Below are 26,845 nucleotides of genomic sequence, written 5' to 3'. Positions count from 1 at the left end.
CTGCCTGTGTCTGAAGCAATCCCATGAAAGGGTAAACTCTCTGTAAAGACAGCATTTAGTGAAGCCTTGGCCATGACTAAAACTCCAAGGCTGAGTTAATCACATTTGTGACTACAGGTTCCTCAAAGGGACTTGTTTCTAACGAATTTCCAAATGCTATGAAAATAATAGTTATGGTATTTACCATTTAAGACATTGTCAAAGAAAACTGGTGTTGCTGTCCCAGTACAGCATGCTTATTTCACTGCTCAACATTCACCCCCTCACTGTTGTCATCCTGCTAAAGTGAAGCATATGCTATTAAAGCCAGTATTTACCAAGAGATACTACAGTTGTGCAAGTAATATAGTACTGCCATGTAAGACTAGGCTTCCAACAGGAAATAAAAGGCATCTGACAAGCCTTTGCCTGCCAAAGGCAACTGTTACATGTCCTCTTTCCTGGACAAGAAAGCCCTCCAGTTACTCCAGATACTTCCAGTGCTGAATGCTGAGCTTGTCTGGTAAGTTTTCCGAGCCCAGTGGAAATCCTGCAGTAGACACAGAAAGCTCTGAGTCTAAATTGGCACCAGATGCTTTGGAAAACAAGTGAATTTCATTTTGTTACACGAATACGAGAAGGCCAAAATGCCTCATTTGTCAGCACAGGAACATTCACTCATCTAAGAACATGAATATTCTGTTGAAGTTGTTAGAAAATGAGACTTTTCCAAGGAAACCCTGCACTGAGCAACAGTGCCACGTGCCAGCTGACTGACAGTGCCCTCTGCACTTGTATGCAACAAGAAATGTATTTTCTATAGCAGATGAACAGCAACGACAGCCTTCAGACTGGAGTATGGAATATAATTTGCAGCAAATTCCCACCTCTCAAGCAGCAGCCTACAATATCTCACCACTACTCAAAAGACTCCATACAAAGGCCAACTCAACATCAAGCATCTAATGCAGTGTTTTCTTCTCAATTAACCAAGAAAAGGTGTATTAGCTGTACATCAAAACTGCACTGCAGCTGGAACTGCCAATTACTTATGGCAAAAAGGGAGGCTGATTCATTTGACTGTATGTGGGCCTTGGCTGGAGTTTTCCCAAAATGCTACAAGAAAAGAAGAAAACCTCAGTAAACCTCCCCCTCATCCCCACTCCTTCCTCCCCCCCAAAGCACAGTCAAGAGGCCCCTGCTTGCAAAAACACTTCCTAGAGGCTTCTTTCTCCAGAATCACTCCTTTTCTCAATTCAGACAGAACACACAGGAACTCAAAATACGTTTGCATATGGTATATACATACACAAGGACACCCCTCCCAAACACACAGGAGTGAAATGCAAAGTCTCTAAAAAGCCTTTCAATCCCCTATCCCCAGAGAGTCCTCACATCTTCCACTGTGAATCCTTCTGCATTACCTGGCCACCTGTGTAATGTGTCAGAGCTGCCTGACATCACCCAGCTCAGACAGCAGCTGCAGTGGTGGCTGTGCAGGGGGTGGGGGCTTTTGTCTTTCTGCTCAAAACAGACCATTTCAGCTATGCATAAGCAGATCCTGAATGCAGATCCTTTCAAAAGTTTCCTTGGCTGGGATGTGTTTAACACCTAGTATGTCACAAGCAGCAGTTCTCCACCCAATGTGTCCCTCTTGCAGTCCAGGTTTCAGATGAGCCTTGCAGCCTCAGGGTGCTGGGGCTCCACTCTCGCCAGCACTGCTGGATGGAAGTGTCACAGGTCTGCTTTGAAAAAGCACACATGAAGTCATGTTCCACCATCAACTGCTGTCATGAGTCACCATGGACCCAAATTCTATCATTTAGGTACCCAGTGGCCTAGGTTTGCATGGTGCCTGACCACACCAGCACCACTGTTCCCACGGTGACACAAAAATTCAATCATTTTTGCTTCTAACTGATACCTTCCATTGCTCTGCCAGCACCCTGCAGATGACCTTGGACATCTGACTTCATCCTTGTGTTTCCAGGGTGCCTGACATGAGTCAGCCTGGCACCCAGCCTCCCTAAAGCAGTCAGACCCTTCCTTAACACATCTCTCTGCTTTTTTTCCAGGCCTTACTTTTTAGCCATTTACTGTAGACCAGGACAGACCAGTGCAAAGCATTTTTTGCTTAGTGACCCCCCTGCCCAACAAAAGTATTCAGCTGAATGAAAACTTCAGCTTTAGAGACTGTTTAAAATGCTTAAGAGCACATTTTTTACCTCTCCTTGCCCAAATTTAAGTCCTCCTGTGGGCTGACTTTGGGATTATGTTTACCAGAATGTTTCCTGGGGTACAGACACAGCTATAACTCTCAATCTCCAATTTCTGTACTGGTACACAAGCAATTATACTCAGGATAACTACTCCAATAAAAGTATTCCTAAAACAGAAAAAAACACACGTTCAGCCATGCCCACGAGACCAAGCTCTGCCTTTCTGCTGAGATCAGCAATGCAAAGACCATGAAATACAGCTGAAAAAAATACTCAAGAATCAGGTAACTGACCTCTTGCATCATCTGTGGGCCTGGAAAATTCATCTATGTGCTGCTGCTCAGTAAGAGGAGAGGGATCTTACATACCAAGGACTTAGGACTGGAAAACTCTCTCACATTCAGATTCCTATTGCTGTTCCCTACTACCCAAAGAAACCTGGCAATCACCCTGAGTGTCCAGAGTGCTCTACAGACCATGGGAGAAGTCAGGGCATGACTTGCCCTGGAGAGGAAGATGCTCAAAAGTTCTCACTGTCTGACCTTGGCCGTAGGAAGTGCCTCCTGATGAGATGCTTTGGAGACATCTTACTTCAGAAACACACAATGGTATGAGAAGTTCCAGGCTTTTCAGTATCACTACAGTTTCTAAAAAGGAGAGTCCAGGACACAATCTCTGTGGGTGAACTGCCAATGTGCTGCAAAAAAAAATGAGGTTCCACTCTCAGCTTATTCTGAAGGGTTTCATAGTATTAATGCCACCAGAGAGGACTCTGCATTCCCCTAGTACAAGAAAATCAGGGAGAGAAAAGAGCATGGAGAGGTGTGAGGCAGATACAAAATAAGACTCCCTACCGTTTGCCACTGTTACTTTCAAATTGTTACTTCCAAATGCTCCCCCACCTTTTTCTAGTTCATGCATCCTATGATGTGCTAAGCACCTCCTAAAACAGAATGAAAACAAGGAGCAAGTTCTGGCTGCTTTAGTCCATATCTGCAGGAAATAAATAACCAGGATGCCAACCTGAGCTGGCTAGGCTCACTGAAAAGATCAAACGAGGATGTAAGCAGCTCTTTTCTGGAGCAGGGAGGCATCGTTTCAGGTGCTGAAATATTCATGCCCCAATAGGAGCTGTGGTATCAATGTCTGTCCCTGATACAAACAAACCTGAGCTCAAAGCATGACAATCTGTGTTGTGCAGAGGGGAATGGCAATTAAAGGCATTTTCCAAGCCTCCATTTCTGCATGCACACACATTTGACAGATTTTCTAGTGACACTTCAAGAGCACACCAAAGCCAAGTCCACAGTCTTCTGCATGTGAGGGCAGGAGACATTAAAAACAGTTTTACAAATGCCCAGGATTTCAGCTGTGTGACTTCCCTTCTTCCCTCACCACGTTTCCTCTGGGGAGTGGCTGGGCACACCTGATAAATATGAGCTGGCATCTGGGCACTGCAGGTTGAATCAAAATTCTCTGCAGGGAATCGCCTGGAAAATTTCTGATCTGGAGGATTTTCTCCTTCACAGTAGGGAATTGAGGAGATAGAAAAATGGAAAACATTAGGCCTGTCACCCCTCTTGAGATGCACACAGAAGTACTTTCCAGTGTCCTTCCCAAATGAAGCAAACACCAATTTATTTGTGCCAGCAAAGGGACAGGGACCGGGGTGCCACACAGCTACTGGTCCTTCAACAGGACTGTCTGGAAAAAGGAGCATGCCCAGGTGACAGGACAACAAAATGTTCAGTATTCCCCTAGTCATGTGCTTAGCTAACAGTGCACACACCCTGCACAGCCACGGTGAGGCTGCTAAGGTGCCAGAGCATTTTCAACACTTAAGGATTAGAAAGAAAATGAGAATGGTCCAGCTCTGGAGCCTGTGCTGTACTGCAGTGTTGGAATAGCAGTTTGCTACAGGCTTACAGGGGAGCTAAGGCTGGACAAAAATGGCATTGCACTACACTGGCTGGTGGGCAAACAAACACAAGGGTGTGCAGCAAGCTGGATCAAAGCACAGCTATCACTGGTCCATGTGCAAGGCATCACTTTCAAAAGTTAAGGGGTCCTATGGAGACTCTGGTTCCATTTCTCTGAGACCACACTTTTGCCCTTAGGGATATGAAAGAACACATCAAATTTCCCCAAAGGTTCATTGATCACATGTTTTGAGATTTAAATTACCTTAATTTTCAATAAAAAACTACAGATGAACAGAGCACACAGAGTAAAAGAGGTACAGGCAACCTTAACTTTGCCATTTCCCATCTTTGTAAACCTCATCCAGAGCTGTACCAGCCTGTCCTGCACCTGTACTTCACAGAGATCCCCAAACCAGCACTGTCACATGAAAGGAGAGCAAACCTTTCCATGACTCCAGGGCAGAGAAGTGCTTTGCTCTGGATCAGTCAAGAATCAGTGAGAGCTGTCAATACTCAGCTGGATAAGCAACTGACAATAAAAAAATAACACTGGGAAGTGAGCCCCTGGAACATACAATAACACTGTTTTACCCTTGAATACTTAATGCACACAGCCACTATGAAAAGTCATTACAGCAAGACAAACCAAGAGATAACATCTGCTCCTGCTAAGCAGCATTCACAGCAGAGCTTTCCCAACTGGGCAGGACGTGCCTCTGCTCTAGGTGGCACGTGATTTCTAAGGCTGCCTCTGGAAAGGAAGATGTGAGACTGGATATCAGGGTACCCAAAGCTGCTCCAAGAGCCAGCCCTGCAGGGTGGGTTGGTGGCATATGTTGGCAAGAAGATCCTCCCAACCCAGGAGCTGGAAAACCTGTCCCTTACCCAGGGCTCCACAGGGTCAAGAAGTGCTGTCCCCAGTAGCTGGGGACACAATCCTGCATCAAGATCATAGGCTTCTTGGGTGACAGCAGAACCAAAGAGGTGGGTGCCATGCTGACTGCCCCCTTGCCATGTCCCATGCTGCTCGGGTGAGAAGATGAGGGCCACCTTGCAGCTCAGTCTCCTGTCCTGGAAACCCAGCAGGGCAATTCATAAACAGGGCCTTGCAGGAGCCAAGTTGCACCCATCCAACTAAACATGCAAAATAAAAAGTCACTTTGCTGTCTCCAGTAGAGCACAGTCTGCATCTGCTGACAGTTGCACACAAGCCATAGCTGTTGATGTTCACCTGGAAAAGATCCCCAAAATTCAAAGCACTGAGACAAGCCACTAGCAAACCACAGACACTTCTGTCGTATTTTTCCATTATGGAATTATTGCTAGGAGCAGGAGGCACACCAGCAGCAGGAGGTCTGAAACAAGACATTCACATCAGCATCTCCTCCTGTGCTGACCCAGGCCCAGTCAGACCAACCAATGACTACTTGGCCGAATGCCATGCATCAAGTAGCAGGCAAATCAAGGTACATGTGAAAGAAACAAAAGATAGATGAGCTCAACTATTTGCGTCTGAAAGTTAAAAGCAAAATAATGCTGCAGGGGGAAAATGCTAACTAAACAAAACAGTACTGGCAAGCAGGAAGGTTTATTTCTGCAGGTGAAAGTGAATTCCTGGTTCTCTCTCCCTGTCGCCACCCTCCCCATCCACTTGCTCTGTTTTCTCTGCCCATTAAGTTCCTGAGAGAAAAGCTTCAAGCCCCCTTTGCAGGAGCTAGGGGAGGTAATCAGAGAGGAAGATCACAGTGGGCTCCTGCCTGCCCACTGTGTAGCACAGCAAGGAACAGAAATCAGTACTCAAACCAGCCAGGCACAAAGTGGCAGCACCGTTAATGTCCTGAAGTCACAGGGAGTCCAACCAGAGCAGAAGCAGAAGCCAAATCTGGCAACATCTCCCCTGTGACCAGCTCTGTGCAGACATGGCTAAAATGAAGGACGAGTTGAATGAGATATAAAAAATCTCCACCTTCCAGATTGTTTTTGATCCCAGAACACTGGCAGCTCCAGGAACACAGTCACAACTTAAGTATTAAAAGACAGGAGAAAGCCTCCAGGCAGAGGGAAGAGGAACTGAAAAGGGACTGTCAGAACAACCCAGCTCTCCTCTAAAAGCAAATGCTGCCAGGCTAGGAGACAGTTAACACAGGACCTGGGTTTGCTATGGCAAACACTATGCTGCAGAGCTGAATTTGGATCACCTATCCCTGTACCACCATGCACAAAAGTTGCAAAGAAGTAAGGGAGGTGGAGGAAGATGAGCTCTGTAGCAAGGTTTGTTTTTCCAGACCTTGTGAGCTGGCTCAGGACACACCGGATCACATGGACTCCAACCTTCACACATTTTTAAATACTGTTTCAGTCACATCCTTACAGAGAAGCTGAACAGTCTGCTTGGAGCGGTAAAACCCACTGTAATCAACAGTAAAATGCTCACCAACTTCTGCAGATGCTCCTACAAGAGTCTCATCAGGCTTGCCAGTTTGGAGGACACGAAGTCCCCACCAGACATTGCATACAAGAAGCTGTCATGCCTGTGCTAAAGCCCTGAGGTGAACGAGGCCAGAGCACTGGGCCTGTGGCAACCAAAGGAGCTCGCCCTGGGTATTGCCTCCTGCAGCCACAGCTGCCTCCAGAACTGTTGCTGCTGCAAGCGGTGGCCTAGGAGGCTGGAAACTTAATCCTGTAACAGGAGCTCAGGGCTTGCAGGAGCTACTGAGACTTACTTTCAGTTATCCAGAGGCACTCAGTGAAGAAATGCCATCCATGCAGGTCTTCCCTCAGTGCACAAACCCCTCTGCAACCGCGAGGCAGCTGCCTGCATCCCCCCTACCCATGAAACCAGACCCCCCCCCCCAGCCCGACCCGGCCCCTGAGATCATGACTGCCACCAGCTCCTGTCCCCAGTCCCATGCTCAAGGAAGGAAGCTCCAGCCAATGCAGCCACAAGCATCACAGTGCCCTGCCAGGCCTGTGCTCACCACAGAAATCCCAGGCTCAGGGCAACCCTTCCATGCACATATCCTGTCATGGCAACCTTCCCTTGCACAACTCACCAGCCCATGTCCCAGTCCTAAACCAAACTATCCCAGATTTCTGATTTGTTTTCTGCTCATACCACTGTAATCAACAGTAAAATGCTCACCAACTTCTGCAGATGCTCCTACAAGAGTCTCATTGGGCTTGTCAGTTCAGAGGACCCAAAGTCCCCATCAGACATCCCCTACAAGAAGCTGGCATGCCTGTGCTAAACCCCTGAGGTGAACAAGGCCAGAGCCTGTGACAACCAAACGAGCCTGTGACTGAACACCTTTCCAGGAAACATGAGGCTCCTCTTTCCCCAAATGCCCCTCTCCCAGGAGAGATGGGGTGAAGTTGCTTGAAAATCCCCAGTGCCACTTCTAGCCTGCTCCCTGCCAGCAGGCCCCATACCAGCTCCTGCCCAGGGGACTCCCCTCTGGCACAGCCTCCAGCTCCAGTCACCCTGACTGGGGTGATGTTCTCACCCCCATTCGGACACAGGTCCCCCCCCTGGAGTTACAAACACCCCCCCCAGGATGCTTCTGCCCCCTCCTTGCTGTAACCAGGCCCTCTCCTCCTGACAGCCGGGGAGAAGAAGGTGGATTCACAGGAGAGGAGGAGCCAGGGGAGATCTCATCTCATCTCATCTCATCATCCCCTCGGTTCACAGCATTTCCTTCTCTCTCCCCCTCAAGCAGGCAGGTAGCAGCCTGGCTTTGGCCTCACAGCCTTCCCCAGGCCCCTGACAGCCCCTCCTCCTCTTCCTCACTCTGGGGTGATTCCTGTCAGCCCGAAAGTCACTCAAGAAAAGCCCACTTTGATCTCCAGCCTCGTGGTCCCCTCTGCTGAACATAATTTCGAACTGTGCCAGATGGAAAACAAAAAGCAGCAGCCCTCTCCTGTGATGTCTGCAAAGAGTCAAACCGGGGCAGGTGGGGGGCACCAAGGGGACGAGGGGAACAGAGCCTCCGGGGGCATCTGCCAAAGCCTCCAGCCAGCCAGCCAGGCTGCTCGCTCCTAAGGCATTGTGCCCACCCCAGCAAACAGAGCCAAAGGAAGAGAGACAAAACCCAGCCCCTCGACACCCTTTTGGGGTCACAAGTCCCAGAAATAGCCCTGCTCTTCCCAGCTGAGGCCCACAATCCCTTTCAGATGTCGCTCACTCTTCTTGTCTGAATTCCCTCAAGCTCCTACATGAAACACATCACTATGTTTAAGACAGGGATCATTTCTGGCACTGGTGAAAACTGGATCTGGAAACTGTCTGGATGACCAAAAAGGGGGCACAGGCACTGAGCGCATCCCCCAGGGGAGGAGGGGAGCCTGAAGCAGCCAGACACGACACGGAGCACTTCCTCGGCTGGCTGGTGTACATGTCTGGGACAAAGGGACAACCCAGCACAGGGACAGGATCAGCGTGGCATCAGGCACCACCATGCATGTGCAGGGGAGAGACCACCCTTCCCTCAATGGATTTCAGGAAAAAACTTGGCAGGCGTTTTTTAAAGGAGTCAATCGAATGCATGCGGCCAACAGAGTACGTAAAAAAAATTACATACATATATATATATATAAGAATGAAAAAAAAGGCAGAGTTATTTATAGCCCTGAATTTCTCGCTGCTCTGCAGAAGCACAGCCCATTGCCCGCATTGTTGGAAGATGGGGAACACGCACACACATCACGACCGCCTTTATGGCCGGTGTCGGCGCTGACACAACTTCAGCCCCGGCAGCGGCTCTGCGGCGGGCAGCTCCCTCCCGCCGGACACCGCTCTCCCTTCAGAGCCGCGGCGGAGGCCGCTGTCTAACACAGGTGTCACGGGCGGCAGAACGGACCCGGAGACGCCGACAACCCCGGCACCGCAGCGGCCCGGCCCTCCCCGGCCCCGTACACCCCCTGCCCTGCCCTGCCTTGCCTTGCCCGGTCCGGTCCGGTCCAGCGGATCCCCCCCCCCCCCTTTCCCTGAGGTACTGGGACTGCGCTCCCCGGCCCGCCCCGGCGGCGCGCGCGGCGTTCGTTACCTGGCGCTCGCGCTGTCATGCTGCACGCGCCGACCCCGCCGCGGCCTCGCGCCGCCGCCGAGGGCCGCTCCCGCTCCCCCCCCCCCCCCCCCCGCACCCCCCTCTCCCCCCCTCCCTTCTCCTCCGCCGCCCCGCGCGCGCCGGGCGCAGCCCATCTGCCGCGCGCCCGTCCCCCCGCGCCGCCGCCGCGCGCCAATCGCCGCGCGCGCCGCCGCCGCGCCCCAACCCCCCCCGTGTCGTCACCCGCCGCCCGCAGAGCCCATTGGCTGCGCCCCAGCGGCTGCGGCGGGCCCCGCGGTGCGCGAGGAGGGCGGGCGGGAGCCAGGGGGGTAAATCTGAGGGTTGCGGGGCAGCCGCGGGGGGACGGCGCGGTGCGGGAGGGTCCCCTCCTCCCCGCTTCTCCTCCGGCAGGGCTCGGCCCCGGTGTGCGGGTATCTGCGAGGGGGCGTCAGCACCCGGCTGGTACTGAACGGTGTCCTCAGAGACACCATCACGCTCTCTTGGTCACCCTCCGCTGGGAATAGGGAATGCACCGCGAAATTACGGGTCCCCCCCGGCTGACGCCCGCCATGTGCCCCCTCGTGGGCTTTTCCCTCCAGCACCAAACGTGGGAGAAACGAAACCCACCAGGATTCTCCCCGCCACCAGCTCCGGCCACCCCTGCCACAAAGAGGTCCCCAAAAGCACCAGAAGGAAAAGCTCCTCCACAGAGCGTGTTACCCCTCCTCCTGCCAGGCAGGAGCTCGGGTCCCACTCCTGCTCCTCCTGAACCCCTGAGCTCAGCTCCTCCATCAAAGGTCTGAAAAGTAGAGAAAGACCCTGCTTTGATGAGCATCACCTGACATTTACAACATTTCTAGAAAAAAAAATCCACAAGCTGAGCCCAGTCCCGGGACAGACAGGCGGCTCCACAGCCGCTCTCCTGCCCCTGTGCCACCATCTTGCTTGGCCATGGCCCACATCTTGGGCCTTTTTCTTCCATTTTTCCCCAGGGAGAGGCACAAGGCAGTGTTTGATAACGCATTATCCAGCAGTCACGGGCAAGAACTGAAGCTGCCTTCTGTGGTCTGCCACTGCCAAAGCTAAGGCTGACCATGGGTCATTACCCAAGAGGAGGAAAGGAACCCTCCCAGCCCTACCACGCCGCGTGTGACCTTCTCCCACCACGAGTGGTCACACTGTCACCTCACAGCTGGTCCAAAGGACAGGATCTGCAGAAGCAGAAGCACACTGAGTCACCCAGCTGACACTGACGTGACAAGCAGCCCCCACTGAATCACTGCCCTCTCTTCCTGCTGGACACTGAGGTCTCACCAAGGTTTTCCTCCTCACCAAGTGTCACATCCATCAGTTATCCAGCTGGCTCTGCAGTGATCACAGTCGCCAGTCCTGTTTCCATCCCTGTAGGGAATCACCCCTGTGGACAGACAACTACAGCATCCTCTAAGGTCACCTGCAAGGCCATTGTCCCTCCACAGTGGAAGAAGAGATGCCTTCCACTTCTGATGTCCCCACCCCATCCAAGGGGACACACACGAAGCAAGGGAGGAACAGCCTCTGTTGTTGTGCCACGGTGGGGTGGTTTGCAGAGGCCTTGGCCCAACTTTTCCTCCTTGAAAGTCCATGCAAAGATTTAGAGGGATGTCCCCTGACTGCAGCCATGAAGGGAAGGCAGCTGAAGAAGCTGTCAGGGTCCCCACAGCCTTACCCAGTCCTTCAGGGCTGCAGATCCATACCCTGCAAACCAGACTGGCTGCTGCAAACTGCTGTTTAACAACAGCCCACAGTTAGAAAGGACTGAGTAGGGGGTGGACAAGTAATACTCAGCCACCTCCAGACTAAAAATTATTCCCAGTTCCCTCCGACACAGAACGACCCCATCCCCCAGAGCCCCACAGGCAGTGTGAGGTGTGTGCCCTCCAAACGAGGGAGGCAGCTCAAGGAAAAGCTGCAGATGAGGCACCAAGATGTTAGGACTCAATCTGTGGGTGAATCACTTTCATCCATTTTTAAAAGTCCAGCTAAAACAGATTTATCACAAACTATTAGCCAAACTATCCTAATAAGCACTGGAGGCTCCTTGAGACTCCAAACCTGGTGCCTTGGCTTCTGTCTGACTTGGCTGAAGGCTGGGGGAGAGAGATGAAGGAAGAGTTGCAGCTTCCTTCCCCCTGTGATAGAGCAGAAACTTGACTCTGTAACCACGTGGAGTGAAAAAGGAAGATTAGAGCCCTTACTCTCAGCCTGGTCCAAAGTTACCAGTCTCATCAGCGCTGAGGAAACCTTGCAAACATTGACTGTGCACAGCGGAGTTCTTCCTGAAAATCAGAGGGTTTTTGAAAGTCTGTGCCATTGGCGTTGGCCTTTAGAAACCCCAAAGCCCTCAAACCTCTGGGTCCTCCTGCTGGATGGGAGTCAGCTGCCCCATGCACGTCCCATGCCTTCCTGGGAAAGGAGACGAAGAGAGGAAGCACAGGCAAGGGCCAGAAAGGGGAAACTGCCCAAACCACAGAGCTTTTTTGTCCCTCACCCCAGCTGTAAGTGAGGCAGAGCCTGACAGAGCTGGAGGGCTCCTCCACAAGCTGTGAGCAGCCAGGGGTGCTGACAACAGGCACACTGCTCACAGCTCACTGCTAGCAGAGGGAAGAAGCTGGGTGACTGTAAGGTCAGGGCACCCACAGAGCCCCAGGGCTCAGCACTGCAAACTGGACTCACTCCACGGGTCCAACACCTGGGACGGGCTGGGCTGGACCGGACCTGCAGAGTCTGGCTGAGCTTGATCCAGCCCAGACGTGGACAGGGTGCTGGCTTTGTCCCCACAGGGCATGGGAAAACAGGCTGGGCTCTGGTAGATGTCAGTCCTGTGTGACTGTCACATGGGTGTCAAAGCGAGCTGGAAACACTTTGAGAGTCTGCATGCCCACGAGGCCCAACCTCTGGACCCACAGGGGCTGCCTGAACCCTGTTTTTTTCAGAAGCCACCTAGCAAGGGTCTCATCCTGCAAAATTAACCTCAGAAACTGCCCTCATACCCAGTGCTTTAGGAATCGGAGGAGCAGGAGGGACCTGGCTGGACCAGGGCCATTGCCAGCCCCAGCAGGTCCTTTCTCGTGCTAGGAAAGGCAGGACTGGCTGTGCCAGGCTGTGCCAGGCTGTGCCAGGGCTGTCTCTATGCCAGGCTGTGCCAGGACTGGCTGTGCCAGGCTGTGCCAGGGCTGTCTCTGTGCCAGGCTGTGCCAGGACTGGCTGTGCCAGGCTGTGCAGAAGCTCCCCAGCCCCTCCCTGGGGCACCCCAGCCCAGAGTGGCCCAGGGACAAGCCCCACGGAAATGCACAGCCAGGTAGCCATAGCAGCAAGGGAAGTGAAATAAATCTGAGTTCTGAGCAACAAATTGCCTTCTTGTAGCCTTTGTTCCTCCAAAAGATGCCTGAGGACTTCAGAGCCCAAAAGCCATGTACTTCACCTTACAGATCCAAACAGACAGACCCTCCCAACCTGACTGCAGTGCTGAGCACTACCAGAACCCCTCCTGTGTAAGAGGGGTGTGGGAAGCCAAACATCTGAGTAAAAGAGACAAAGCATCTGCATTTTTCAGCAAACAGATGTACATTTAGCTGGGATGGCCAGGAAGTTAAAAAAACCTGTCAAGTCTTTCTTGACTTGAAAGTGGAATCCCTGCTAAGAGCTGCCTGATCCTGTTTTCATGGGGAATGTGCTCAAGGAGGGCAGGAATTCAGGAAAGCTCTGGAGCTGCACATCTGCAGGGCACACTGGTCAGTAGGATATAACCCTAATGGGGTGCAGGGTTCCAGGGGTGCCTCAGACACACCCTGCTGAAGGCACAAGGCCACTGCCAAACCCCTCTCTGCTTCAGCAGGTGAACACATTCATCTGAGACAGAACTGGTTCTGCAGTGTTGATCACACCTTGCTGGCAAACGTGACACAGCCTGAGCAACACAGTCTGCCTGGTAACTGGATGTCAGCAGCTTTCCTGGGAAAGGGGGAGTAAGGACCCCATTAATCTCCCATTCCTACTGTCTTGCAGATAAAATTAACTCCAGCAGGTAACTCCCATCCCCATTAGCAAAACCCCTTGGCCACCAGGTCTCTTGCTCCTAACCAAGGCTTCATTACATGGGGGGCTGCAGGACCCCCCAGCCCTGCTGAGCTGAGCCAGCTCCAGAGCACTTGGGAGTAAAAGGTGCTCACAAATCCCAGGACTGTACCTGGGGGGACACTGGGGGGAGAAAGGGACATGGAGGGCAGAGGAAAGGTAACAGAATTCAATCTGGGGGCTGCTCAGTCCGTGATGTCATGGTTTCCCAGCACCCCAGTGATTGGCTGTGGGTGAGCATCTGCTGGGAGCTGGTTATTTGCCTGAGGTTCAGACCTTTCCCAGAGGCTCTGAGTCAGGCTGGTTGTCGTGACAACCTGGATAGTGGCAGCTCCTGATAACCACGCAATGAAGTTGTCACAAAAAGGAGCCCCCCCAATCCCCATCAGAGAGGTCTAGGGATCATTAATGTTTTCGAGGGAGCAGGAGAGCTGAAGAGGTAAGGGGACCATCTGGTGATGCTGGAGCACATCACCAACCTCCCTGGCAAAGGAGCTTCCTCAGCCAGGAACCACCCACTGACACGTGGTGATGGGAAGCAGGTGGGCTGCCTGCCTGCCTGGCTGCCAGCAGTGAGGGGGGCTCAGCTGGGGACCTGCTCTCTGCTGACATCCAGACACACACAGAGCAAGGAGGGGACACAAGTGCTGCCTGGGCACAGCCCAAGATCCTGAGCAGTGAAGGTGCCTGGGACACACTCAGCACAGGGCAGTAACACAGTCTGAGTGACACCAGGGGGTGAGCACGGAACCACTCTGTGCCTCTGTTTCCCCTCTTTGCAGGTGACTTCTGATAACATTCAGCCACCTTCCCACCCCTATGCCATGGGGCACTGGGAAGTACCTGTATGGTGCAGGGCAGGGACTGGCAGCAAATGGAGCTCTCACAAAGAGAATTCCTGCATGACTGTGCTGTCCTGGGGGTCCTCTCAGCTCAGGTGCAAGAATGACAAGGCAGGACAGAGATGTCCCCCTGTCATTACTGGAGACTGAGCCTGGGGGGCTCATGCAAGGCACCAAACACAGTGTCTTCTCCTCCTCTGGGATCTGCACATGCACTGTCTTCTTCTGAACCCAGGAAACTTTTGGCCTTTATGTCCTTGTGAAAGATGGGTGTGACCCTGCTCTCAACAAACCTGCTTGGTATCTACCACAGGCTCAGTAACTGGGGACTGGGGTGCTGCAGTCTGAAACCTTTGTGGATGGTAACAACACCACAGCTTGGAGAGGCTCAGTCACCAAAGTGCTGATCCCTGAGAGCAGGTGCCTGGAGGGGAATGCCCACAGTCATGTTAGGGAATGCACTTTAGAAGAAAACTTTCCTGCAAAAGGATAAAGCCTGAATCTTTCCTAAGAGGAGATAGAAATTACCCCCATTGATAACTCCTTATGAATCTCCCAGCACAAACTGACAGAATGCTTCTTTTGTGTCATCATCATCTCTTTTAAAAATAGCTACTGTAAACACTTGCTTAGGTCAGTGTAAGACTTTACAAATAAAGTCTTCATATTAAAAGCAGCTCTACTTTTATTTTAGCTTGTATTTTTACCTCAAATAATGATTTTCCTACTCAGAATTTCTGCTTCAACTCTGGATTTAACTGAGATGCAATAAAAATATTAACACATGCCAATTAAATCTCAATCAACTACTAATGACAGCATTTAATAGATACATTTCTTAATGTACCACTGCTACGCCTCATTAAAATGTTGTTAAATCTTCACAACTCTTGTAAACAATTAAGTGGGACATAACCCACCTCCAGGAACTAGGAAAGCTGAATGTAGTGCTCTCCTACTGTGGGGGACGTGTGTGATAGGAAATTCAAAGCTAAAACAGAGTTGATTACATCTACCAGAAATATTCTCAGCTTCTTATGAGGCACTGGGGTCACAAATCCTGCCTCTTTCAGAAAGGAACAAAGAGCAGGGTTATGTCTGTAAGGAGATCCCCACCCTGGAATGGGCTTTTGCAAGAGGGAAACAATACAAGCCAGTACTGCTGGAACTCTGAAATACTGCCTGAGCTGGAATCAGGGATTCTTCCCCCCGAGAGGTGCACAGCCCTGCAGCACTGCTCCTCCAGTTGGGGCAGAAGGGAAACTGAGGCAGAGAGCTGCTCCAGCAGCTCAGTGGAGCTCTGCACCAATCTCCCAGCAGCATTTCCTCCCACATATTCCCCAGTGTCACTCCCAGGCCCCTTTCTTTTCTTTGTAAACTGCAATTTAAATCACCTTCCAGCAGGAGTAGCAGGACTAAAGGCTTAAATGTATTGAGCTCTCCCTTAACACTGCCTGTAAACACAACACATCAGAGCTGCCTGCAGGAATGGGATTAGAATTTTCCAGGAGAGCCCTGTAAAGCCCAATCCTGTCTGATTTGCACTTCAGCATCTCCCATTCTCCTTCATGGGGAAGATCACCTTTGACTGAACACAAGCAAAGATGACCCCACTTGCCTGCTGGATTTTCTCTGCTCCAGATGTTGAGTTCAATCTGCCTGAGAAAAGCCAGATCCACCCTACCTACCTAAACAGCACAGAATGGTTTCAGTCCTCCCTAGTGACAGACAACAAGATTCCAAGATGCAGAGTGTTACTCCAGACCCAGGGGAGTGCAGCCAACAGCCCTGGCCCAGCACAAACCCCAGATCCCTGACCAGACACCACCCCTGGCACTGTAAGGGCTCAGCAGAGGTGAGAAATAACCTCACATACAGGAACAGGGACAGGTAACTGTGCTACTGGGTACTTTAAGGGTAAAACCTTGACTTATAGAATACCCATCCCAAGCTTACCAGGATTGTGACCTGGAAAACTAAAATGCAAGAAAGTCTGGGTGCTGACCAGGCAAAGTATTTGACATTGGGTTAAAGCACCAATGGCTCCAGGCAGACAGGCATCAACTGCACCAAAGTGCTCCTCTTGTCCTCAGCATGCCCAGGAGCAGCAGGACTCTGACTGCCTTTGTGATATAAACAATTTGCAACAGCTGAAGAAAAAGATTCCTCTGAAACTCGATTTAGTGAGACACTTCAAACAAGATTTCAGGAAATTGTTCCAGAGGAAGAACTTTTTACCTTTGTGAGACCAACCACATCACAACAGCAAATGGAGAATGTGCCAGAAACAAACTTATATGTACCAAGAGGAGCTTCTGGAGCCTGAAACACAACCTTGCCTCCAACACAAACTCAGTTATTTCATTAGAAGAGAATACCCCCTGCTTCTCCTTCCCCTTCTCTTTTCTCCTCATCACTGTCTGTGAACCCTTCCAGCACCTTCCTTCCTTTTCTTCCCTGTCATTCTGCACACTGTGTGGGTCACTGAACATCAGGATACAGCCAGTAAATTAACAGACCCTATAGATCTGTTCATGCCAAGCAGTATTTCACTACTATTTGTCCCAAACTCCTGGTTTTGGATGACCACAAAGAGAACTGTGTAAGAAATAGTAAAGGTTGGTCAGCCAGCTAAGTATGTACAGGAACAAACACCAAGGGGAAGTTTGTTCCACAGATTCATCTTTCATGTCACTGAGACATAGTGTAGACAAGGCCAAACACTGGTTTGAAGACAGAAGGTCACAACCCCAGAAAAAATCTCTTTATCATAAGTTCAGAGTCCAGAAGGCAAAATACATTTTTTTTTTTAAAAATTAGGCTTTTCAGAGTATATAACAACCCGGGTTTGACAACTCTCATCTGAATAGTAGAAAAGTTCTGAACCCAGAAAAAATCTCTTTATCATAAGTTCAGAGTCCAGAAGGCAAAATACATTTTTTTTTTTAAAAATTAGGCTTTTCAGAGTATATAACAACCCGGGTTTGACAACTCTCATCTGAATAGTAGAAAAGTTCTGAACCCCAAGATTGAAGAAAGGTATCTTCATGAGACCATGAACCCAAAACAGCCCAAAGAGAGACAGACAGTGAGACCCATCTTAGATGTGGGGATATTCTCCTATCACCTTCACTGACCAGCTTCTTTAAAACACTCAAAAAAACATCAATTTTAGCATGCACACACAGGATAGAAAAACAATTAATTTGTGCCAAATTTAGGAAACCTTTGTTCTGCATCCAGTTCAGATCAAAACCAAATGTAAAAAGGAAAAAAGTAATTTCAAGAATCACAAGCATGACCTTCTGAGCAGTTCCAGCCAAGTACATAAAGGACAGCTCTGCAGAAAGCCCTGCAGTTCAGCCCTCACCTCTGGCTGTGAGCATGGGGCATTGAGAGAATCCAGTCAGGATATTAATCTGGTGCTTAAAGATGTCACCTAATCAAGAGCTGGGATCAGAAGGAAATCCCCAGCTGACATTAAACTGTTAAATACAATGGACAGAATCCAATCAGTATTTTTATTGGAATTGCTATTATATGGGAGGGGGCTGGAGGGTCTGATTTCCAAGGCAAACACGTGACACCAATGCCAATGATTGAAGCTTTTGACCTGTTCTGTGCTGCTGCCTCCCTGTCCAGCCCAGGCCTGTGGACATCTGGGCAGCCAAGAAGCCCCAGTGGGGTGATGGGAGCCCTGTCCCATCAGTGGTGTTGGGGTCCTCTCATCCATCACAATACTTACAAACCTGAGTGGCTGCCCAGCTGTGCCACCAACTCCCATCTGCCATGAGATATTCCCTTCTTCTGGTACCCATAAAACCCCAAGGTCAGGGATTTGTGACAAACCTAGCACAGAAACAGAAACTGTCTCCTTCAGTGAGCATGTGTATTTCTCTCTGTGAAGAGATCTCCCAACAGGCCTTCAACTCTACACAGGTCCCAGATGTGCAACCTGCAGCTCATGTACCTCCCCTGTCACGACAGAGCCCTTGCAGGCAGCTGATAAACTCCCCTGCCAGTCTGAGCTGCTCTGATGCAGGGATGGATCAAACCTTCCTCCCAAAAAATCCTTCACTGCACGAGAGGAAAATGACTGGGGTGTGTTGACAGCCTTCAACTATCTGAAATAACTTTGCCAAGTGTTACAGGGACCCAACCCAGCCAAGAACAATCATTCTTAAAATAGAAATCAAAATTAAATACCTTAACTTTACTTTTTTATGAAAGAAAAAAACAATATGTTTCACTGGAGCACCCACTCCACCTCTGTGTCACTCTGATACCTGACAATCATGTTTGGCTTCTGCCAGAGCTCTATGGAGCCCACCAGGATGGGGTCACCACACTCAGTATCCATCTCCCTGCTCCTGGTCCCTGGGAATACTGGGAATACAGATCCTGTCTCCATGCAAACAATCTTGAGAAGAAAAAGCACCATCCTGCACTGAGGCCACTGGCAGAGAGGAACAGAGCCAGAGGCCAGTACTGGACTGGCTGGCACCCAGCTTGCTTTCCTGGTGCCATGGATCCATGCTGGCCTCCAGCCACCAGGATGCAGTCAAACCTAACAGGTGATTCCATGACATTACTCCAGTTTACACCAGTGTCAGAGTGGGCTCCTGCCCTCACTCTTCCTGTGCTCCCAGCTTTGCTTTCCTGTGCCAGCCTGAATACCAACCCAGACTGACCCCAGCTGACTGTGAGACCCAGACTCAGGTGCTTCAGTGCCCCCTTGCAGCTGAAACAAGATGTTTGTTCATACAGATTCTTGATCTTGTTGCAACCCTGCCTTCTTCTCATTAAGCACCTTGCACAGCCCTTGGTTCCACACCAGGCAAAGAGCCCAATTATCCCCCACAGCCCAGGGAGAGCTGCTGCTCAGGGAGGCAAAGGGTGCTTGACCCAGAGGGAATAACCATCTCCTGGTGAAGGGAGGATGTCCCACAAGTTAAAAAGTCTCAGCAAAGCAGGGGAGGAAATGCCAGATAAATTCCTCATGGTTAGAAGAAAAGCCCCCTCCCGCTGCCTTTAGCACTGTGCACAGCCCTGCAGACACAGGGCAGGAGCCACTTCTGGAGGCAGCAGCTCCTTGGGGCAGAGCTCAGGGCACACACACTCTTTACAGGACAATGTGACACGTGGCCTCAGACTCAAAGCTGGCAAGTGGAGACCTAAGTTGCCAAGTAGGACGAGCTCACCCATCACCACTATTTCAGCTTGGGACTACCTTAGCCAAGCCCATCACCCCAACCACACTGTTTCCTGGGAGGAAAAAAGATGGGAGAAGAGGCTGCGTTGCCCTTTGCAGGTCCAGTCCCTTCACTACCTGCCTCCCTCCAGCAAAATGGACTTTCACACTTTATCCTCTGTGTCTTTGTGCCATCCCACTTGATTTCACATGGCAGCCACACTCCTTTTGAGTGGTCTAAAACAGCTGGACTGCACAGCAAGGTTAAGTTACAGCTGTGAACAAAGTGCCTGGGCAGTCTCTATGGCAAAAGGTACTGGCACTGCTTCATGCTGCCAGCTATCTCTTGGTTGCACAATAATCACCTTCTCTCACCAGAGCTGAGCAGGAGGAACTTTGCAGCCTGTGCTTTTGCTTCACTAATCATTGCTGGGCTGACAAGTCCCATGGAACAGACTGCTCTTCTGGATCAGAAATAGAGCCTGTACCTTGCCTTCAGTGCCTTCACTCTGCTGAACCGTGCCCTCAGATGGCCTGTGATGCCATTTTTGTCTTCTAATGGAAGCTGAACATCACTGCTTTTCTCATCAGAAAAAAGGAATAAACACTGGAAGACTGAAGCCCCAGTTCTGGCCACTTGTTGCACTGGACAGCAGCTGAACAGATCTGTGCAAGGACAGGGGCACTGGGCAGGCAGGACTGGCAGCACAATTCCTCCCTGTGCCAGAGCCCACTGAGCTACAGCTGGCACAGACAGGCAGCCTTGCACACCCCAGCTCCTGTCTCCTGTCCCTTTACACCCCAAGCATTCCTTGGAGAGATAGGAAGTGGTAATACCAACACCAGTCCCCTTGGAAAGAGACTGAAAAACTTTGTTTCATATATTAACAGGTGAGCTGAATGGAAAGGAGGTGGGAAGGAGGGATGAGGATGGCCATCAAATCCAGGGGCAGCATCATTTTTCTTTCTAACAGACAGCAATAGGTCCTCCAACCTCCTGGGCTCCCCAGCCCAAGGCTATCTGCTCACTGCAGCATTGGCCACCTGCCTTGGAGTTGTGTCTGCAAATTCAGCATGGGAATGCTGCACTATCCTGCATTTTTTTTCTACACGTGCCCAAAATAAGAGATTGTGGCCCTGCAAAACCCCAAGACAATGTTGTGTATTCATGAGTGCCATCTACTGGCACCTTCTCCCTTAATTAACCTTTACAAAGCTCCTTTGAGGGGTGTGGAGCTCACCAGAGGCAGAGCACACAGGTACCACTGGTTCCTGTCCAATCCCAAACAGAGGGAAACGTCTGTGCCTTCTCCCACATCCCAGCCTCTCTGTTCTCCTCAGCTGCAAGGAATAAATCAAGTGGATTCACTCTATAATCTGCTACAAGGACAGGAGAAGTAAAATGGATATTTTTTTTCTGTTAAAGGAAGGCTAACAGCTAAGGAAACATCTGAGACAAAGAGATTCTTCCTGATGCTTCTGCTAGCTGGATAATAAGACAAAAATGAACCAAACCAAACAAACAGAACCCAAAACAAAACCCCAAACCAATCCACCCAACAAATACTTATACAGTCTGTGTCTGAATGCTGCACCAACCCTCATCAGGGCAATAATAACACCCATAGGAGCTTTATGACAAAAGTCTGGCAGAATCAGAGAAGCTGCCAAGAGTGGGAATGTGCCAACTAACAGACAAATAATTTTCAGGAGGCTGCTGAGAGATGAAGAGCAAAGGACAGGAGTACAGAGGATGAAACACATCCAAAGTGCAACAAAATCACACTCAGATGAATAAAGTCCCAACACAAGCACTGGAAAGAGCAGAGCCACTTCAACTCTGAGCCACACAGGCTTAGGGTTTGTGTTCTCCTTCCATGGCTGTCCTTGACATGGAGCCAAACTCAGCATTTTCCACACACAACTGATGCCCTGTAGGGCAAACTCTCCTTACTGCCCTGTACAAATACTCACATTAACCTTCCCTGAAGTCACAGCACCCAGTGCCCCTCTCCCTTCCCTTTCCTCCTGTCCTCTCCCTCTTCATCCCCCCCTCCTGTTTGCTTTTTCACCTGCATGAAGGAAACAATCTTACAACTGGAGCCAGGAACAGATTCTCATCCTGCAAAGAGCCACCTCAAAGCAGGAGGCTCAGATCTGAAACTCTTCCAGGGAGACATCTAAGTTCTCTTGCACTCCTGATGATAAAAGTGATTGATTAATTATCATTACCAGGGTGCTGTAGGGTCAGTTCTGGTGCTCACTCTCAAAAGGACAATGTCTGATGGCACAGAGTTTAATAAAAGAGATAAAAATAAAGTCCAGATAATTCATCTTGCAGGGAGAGCCAAAATAAGCTCAGTGTCTCTAATTTAGTAATGAAAAGTTTAAGCTGCACCTCAAGCACAGTCTGTATCTACCTGTGCAATGAAAAATCCTGAAATTGGTGTGTGCTTGGGTCTTTTTAAAATTTTAAACAAAGGCATAATGAGAAGCACAACAAAGACAGGAGGTTGGAATTTTTAGACCAAAGCAGTGAACTACTGAAATAATTTCCTAGGTGAAGCAGTAGATTTACTCTGACTTAAAGAGTTTCTGCATCCCCACTGGATGTCAGTCTAAATGACATGCTCCAACCTAAGCAGACATTAGAGAGATCTTTGCACAGAATTTTATGATCCATCTTGCACAGGAGGTTGGACTCTCTGGTTAGAACTGTCCCATCCTCTTGAGACAGGGCTGTGATGGGAGAGCTGGAGTCTGAGAACTGCCAGCCAGAGAACAGTAGGACACAGCAGCAGTTTCCCACTGTCTGGGACCACAGTACCATTAGAATATTAATGTTGCCTACCCAGGGTTTCTCCAGCAGTAATGAAAATGAAGGAGATGCATGGTATGACTCAGAGAGACTCAGAAAACAAACAATGAAAATAAACCATTGTAATATGCAGTTTGGGAACTCCTGTATTGTATGTGTTATTATTTATTAATTGTATTCCCATTGCAATATAGTGCTGCAGCACCCTGTAGCCCAGAGCCCCTGGCTTTCTAAGCATTAATTGGGACTCACAATAAATGTTGAGAAGTGAAAGAAGTGTATTCATCTCTCTCCTACTTTTATAAAGCTCTACAAGCAAAGCCCAAAGGGACTTGCACAAGGACACAAGTGAATCAATGGCACTGCCAGTAACAAAGCTCAAAACTCCTGCATCCCAGGTTTTTCCCAAAGAGAGAGAAAGGTTGGTAACAAATCCCCAAAGAAGTGGGAATGAAGCAGAAAATCAGTGTGCAATCTGGCTCTGTTCACCCTTGAGTTAATTACATTGTGGCCTAATTAAAACACAGCCTTTGCATTTTGCCTTGATGATGTAGGCAACAGGTACAGGTTGCCCTTAAGTTTAAACTGTAAGCTAGGAGACAGCTTCTGACCCTGGAGAGAGTGGAACAGCCCTGTGATGGGGCAAGAAACCAGTGACTTCAATGTAGCACCCAGGATGCTCATGGACACAGCATCACTGGATGTAACTGCCTGTGGCAGAGAACTGGAGACACAAAAGGCTTCCCCCAGTGCTCCTTTCCACAGTAAACCTGGTTTCAGAAGCACCAAACACTTGGCATTTCAAATGAAGCTCCCAAGTACCTCTACAAAGTAGCTCCTGCACCTCAACAATTATAATGGGCACACGAGTCCAGTGGGCTTTTAATGGCTTGAGTTAAACAACTACTTCTGCCAAAACCTGCAGGAATTCACTAGAAAACCCCACTGCTGTCAACACTCACCTGTTCCACAGGGTGAGGAGCACAGGTAGCAGGTCCCCACCTCTGAGGGAAGGAGATTTTCAGGTGCCAAGGGAAGAATGGAGTTCAGATTCTTACCAAAACCTGCAGTCCAGGAGGATGAACAGTTACAAAATGAAATACCAAAGTCTCCCAGCTACAGAATCAGTTGATGAGTGACTGGAGGTGAAATGCTAAAACTGACACCAGCTGGTGCACATGCAGAAGGACTGAGCCACAGAGCCAGAGCATTCAGGAGGTGCCCAAGGCAGCTTCACACAGGCTGCATGTCCAAGATAATTCCCTGCCAATACAGACACCCTCTGGATGCAGACAGTGCTGAAACGCCCAAGTGTTTGGCAGATGAGAGAGTGAAAAAAACAAATCTATAAATTCTGAAGGTAAAATACATTATTCTTGCCCTTAATAACTCCCAGATGTATTTTCCCCTATCTTGTCTTCCAAACATTTCAAACTGTTGTTGCATTTCCTACTAAGCCATGATGCCCACACAAGGAAACTCAAGTGAGTGGTGGCCCATGAGCCAGTGCAGTGCTTTGAAAATTAAGTTTCCAAAAAGCATTTGAGATAATGGGAGAGAAAAGGAGGGATCAGAAGCAGCAATGAATGAACAGAGAGAGAGGATTTCTTTGTACATCAGAGCTCTGAATTCTAAAATCACGTGGCAATCCCAGCTTTCCTGGTTCTAACAGGAAATAGCCCAGGAGAGGCAATTCATCTTCCAACATGACAATGTAGTCCAGAGCCAGAGCATCACATTGCAGTCATGCTGCCTGTTACTCAGTGTGAAAAAAGATCAAAGAGCAAGAGGGAACAGACCCAGTGAGGCAGGGTGCAAATCTGCAGCTGCACTGTTCTCCCTTTCTCACAGGTAGCAGAGAGCAAGGAGGCTGCTCAAGCTGTGGATGTCTGCACCTATACAGAGGAAAAAAACAGAAACCAAACAGTAATTCCAAGTAGCCTCTTTCCCCTGCTTGCTGGAAGGCACCACACACACACTTGCTTGGAGCCCCTCTCACATTTGGTGGGCAGGGAACACTGCTGGGCTGCTCAGGCTCAGGAGGGGGAAATGAGCCCCACTGCAGAAAGGTCTGAATGCAAACAACAGCCAGGGAAGCTTATGTCTTTATGAACTTTTATCAGCTTCCTGTCCATTTTCTCTGCTCTTTTGCTAAAATAACATTTGGTCTTGTCACTGTGTTAACCATAAGGCACTGCAGACTCACAAAGCCAAGCTCAGTCAAACCTGCTGGGTACTTGTTCTGGGAAACTGATGGGAAAGCACAGCCTAAGAGAGAACATGGAGAGAGTCTGAAGGGGGACTCATTCATTGGAAATATGCCCACCCAACTCAGAAAAGGAACATTGTAAAGGGGTTAGAGACATGGGAGCCTTAGAGATGGGATGGTTGCTTATCAGTAACTGATGTTAAAGAGCAAGGAGAAACCTGAATCACAGCCCTGCAAAGGATCTGGGACAGAGAACATCAGCAGCACAATGTAATGTACAGCCTCTGCATGCTGTCTTTACAACAGGTTGTCAACATCCCCACAGAGTTTTCTGCTTGTGTTTCATATCTGTATTATCACCCATGCTCATTCTTGTCCTGATCTCAAAAAATGCTATTCATCTCTCCTTCCCAAAAATCACCTCCCCAGTTCTGCACAGCCTTGAGCTGCTTGTGCATTTCCATGCCTTGTTAAGGTAAGGATGCTCCAAAACCCAAAATAAAACTAGAAATAAACATTGATGAATGCTCCTCAGGTGATCAAAAATACAGGGCAGCACTGTAGCACAGACGCAGTGCTTTCTGTTCCTGTGCCAGCATTTTAGGGGGATTCCTGTTTTCTTTTTTCTCTCTCCCTGATGCTTCCTTACAAATCTGGTTCTCTCCCTGCCTGTGATCAACGTCTGGTTGCAGCTGCAGGGAAAGCCATTTTGCTTGCATGGCTGCCTCTGCATTTCAAGCTTATTTGTATGAGACACTGCCACCCAGCACAATTTGCATAGGGACCAAAATGCGAGACCTGCACAAAATTAAGCAGGAAAACCATTTGTCTCTCCTCTCAGAAAAGGTTAATGGCATGGATACTTTGCAAATGTTTACTATGAAATGTATCCTAAGCCTCTGAGCTATAGAATTTGTACATAAAAGGAGGTTCGCCCTCTTCCCCCAGTCCCACAATCCTATTTGCTTCAGATTAACACAAGTGACCTCTGCTTCACTTGAGCTTCATTCATCGCCCACGGAGCAGGGCCTGGTTTTACTGAATTATTTCCCTGCCATCATGAAATGCTATTCAGCCACACTGGAGGGGACAAGGCTGCAGATGCAGGTGTTAGCTTTCTGTTACATTAACCATTCAACACCCGGAAATATTTCTATTAAAACCTTCCTCAGATCAGGAGGGTTGCAGAAAAAAAATGTAAGTGCAAGATACTTGGACTTACCGAGCCAGAATACCAGGTCCAAACATGTGATAAAGAAAACAGGGATGAACCATATCCTGATGATTAGAATATCACATAACCCATGTGATTATACACATCAGGGGACAAAGCAGCCCTGCCATCAAGCACCTCAGCTCAGCTCCTCCTGCAGCTCCCTCACCCTTCATCCCCAACTCTGTCAGTCACCCAACACACCCCAGAGTTGCTGTCTTCAGAGTGCATCAGGGGCTGTGGGATGGGTGCTCTTTGAAATAGTTTAATTTAAACTGATATATGAAGTGTCACCTCCAAATTAAGCCAGGCTGCAGAAAACCCTTCAGGACCTTTCTGTCCCTTCTCACTCTCTTTCTTCCCCTCTCACTTTGCTTTAGAAGAGGGCTTACATGTCACTCACCTCTCTGGCCAGCAATAGGAAAAAATTCCTACCTGAAAGGTGTCTTCAGTTGCAGACTATAAGGAGGATACGCCCTCATTTTCCCAGTTCTCCAAGAATAACAGCCCAGACTGAAGTTCCTCCACAAGTCAGATCTCCTGTGTCAGACACAAACTCAAATTACTCTGGCACATAAACACAGATCTGTGCTGAAAGAATGGCCATTGGGCAATTAACAGAACGAGCATTAAATCTGTCTCGCTCCTTTGTTCTCCAGGCAGGCTGCAAGATTGACTGAACCTTTTACTTGGGAAAACAAATATTAGGCTCCATCTTCAGCTGGCAGAAAGCCATGCAGTGCCATCACGGTCCCTTTTACCCTGACTGAAATTTTGACCTCTGGTTTCCAGCTGCATCAAAGCTCTTACCTGCTAGCTGCACCTCCCACACCTTCAAATGGCACAATAACTCCACTCCCTATTTTTTTGCAGGCCAGGGACAGATCTTCCCAGACCTCACTTTTTGGATTTTTTAAAATTCTTTTTGTACACCTTGCAATTTGGTCCTGGTTTTCCTGCCAGTGATACCAGGCTTACCCTTCTACCTCTCTACCCTGTCCTGTTTTACACACACAGCTTGTACTGTCCAGTTTTAAGTAAAAAGTCAGATGTTTTCTGGAAGTGCCACAGCAGCACAGTGCCAGGTTTGGAAGGTTTTGCTGTGATTTGCAAATAATCAGATAGTTCAGATACAATAAATATTCCACTGGCTCTCAGAAGTATCACACAGACCATGCCTTACTCTGGACACACAAGAATTTCCTTTTCCTTTTGCACTCAGTCAGTGGTGGTTGGGTTATTGGTTCAAAAAGAAAACCATTTATTTACTGAAAATCACATGTGACTCTTGTGA

The 26,845-nt window shown here is 49.2% G+C and overlaps 1 protein-coding gene across 10 annotated transcripts in view; it reads right to left on the bottom strand.

The window, feature by feature from the left end:
* Window positions 1–26,845, bottom strand: part of PAK3 (p21 (RAC1) activated kinase 3) — a 243,675-nt gene that overhangs the window by 62,705 nt on the left and 154,125 nt on the right. For 3 of the 10 annotated variants that reach the window (XR_011728604.1, XR_011728603.1, XR_011728605.1), the window contains exon 1: window positions 9,163–9,251. The exons of 2 other annotated variants lie outside the window; for them this stretch is intronic. The gene's annotated coding sequence lies outside the window, so the exon portion shown is untranslated. Of the gene's footprint in view, window positions 1–9,162; window positions 9,279–25,986; window positions 26,092–26,845 lie in introns of those variants that run through there. 5 more of the 10 variants (XR_011728606.1, XM_071757584.1, XM_071757581.1 and 2 more) reach the window with 4 other exon arrangements.

This window comes from Heliangelus exortis, chromosome 14 (genome assembly GCF_036169615.1).
Source record: "Heliangelus exortis chromosome 14, bHelExo1.hap1, whole genome shotgun sequence".
Lineage (NCBI taxonomy): Eukaryota > Metazoa > Chordata > Aves > Apodiformes > Trochilidae > Heliangelus > Heliangelus exortis.
Note: the sequence above shows the minus strand (reverse complement) of the source record. Positions and strands in the feature narration are given on the sequence as shown.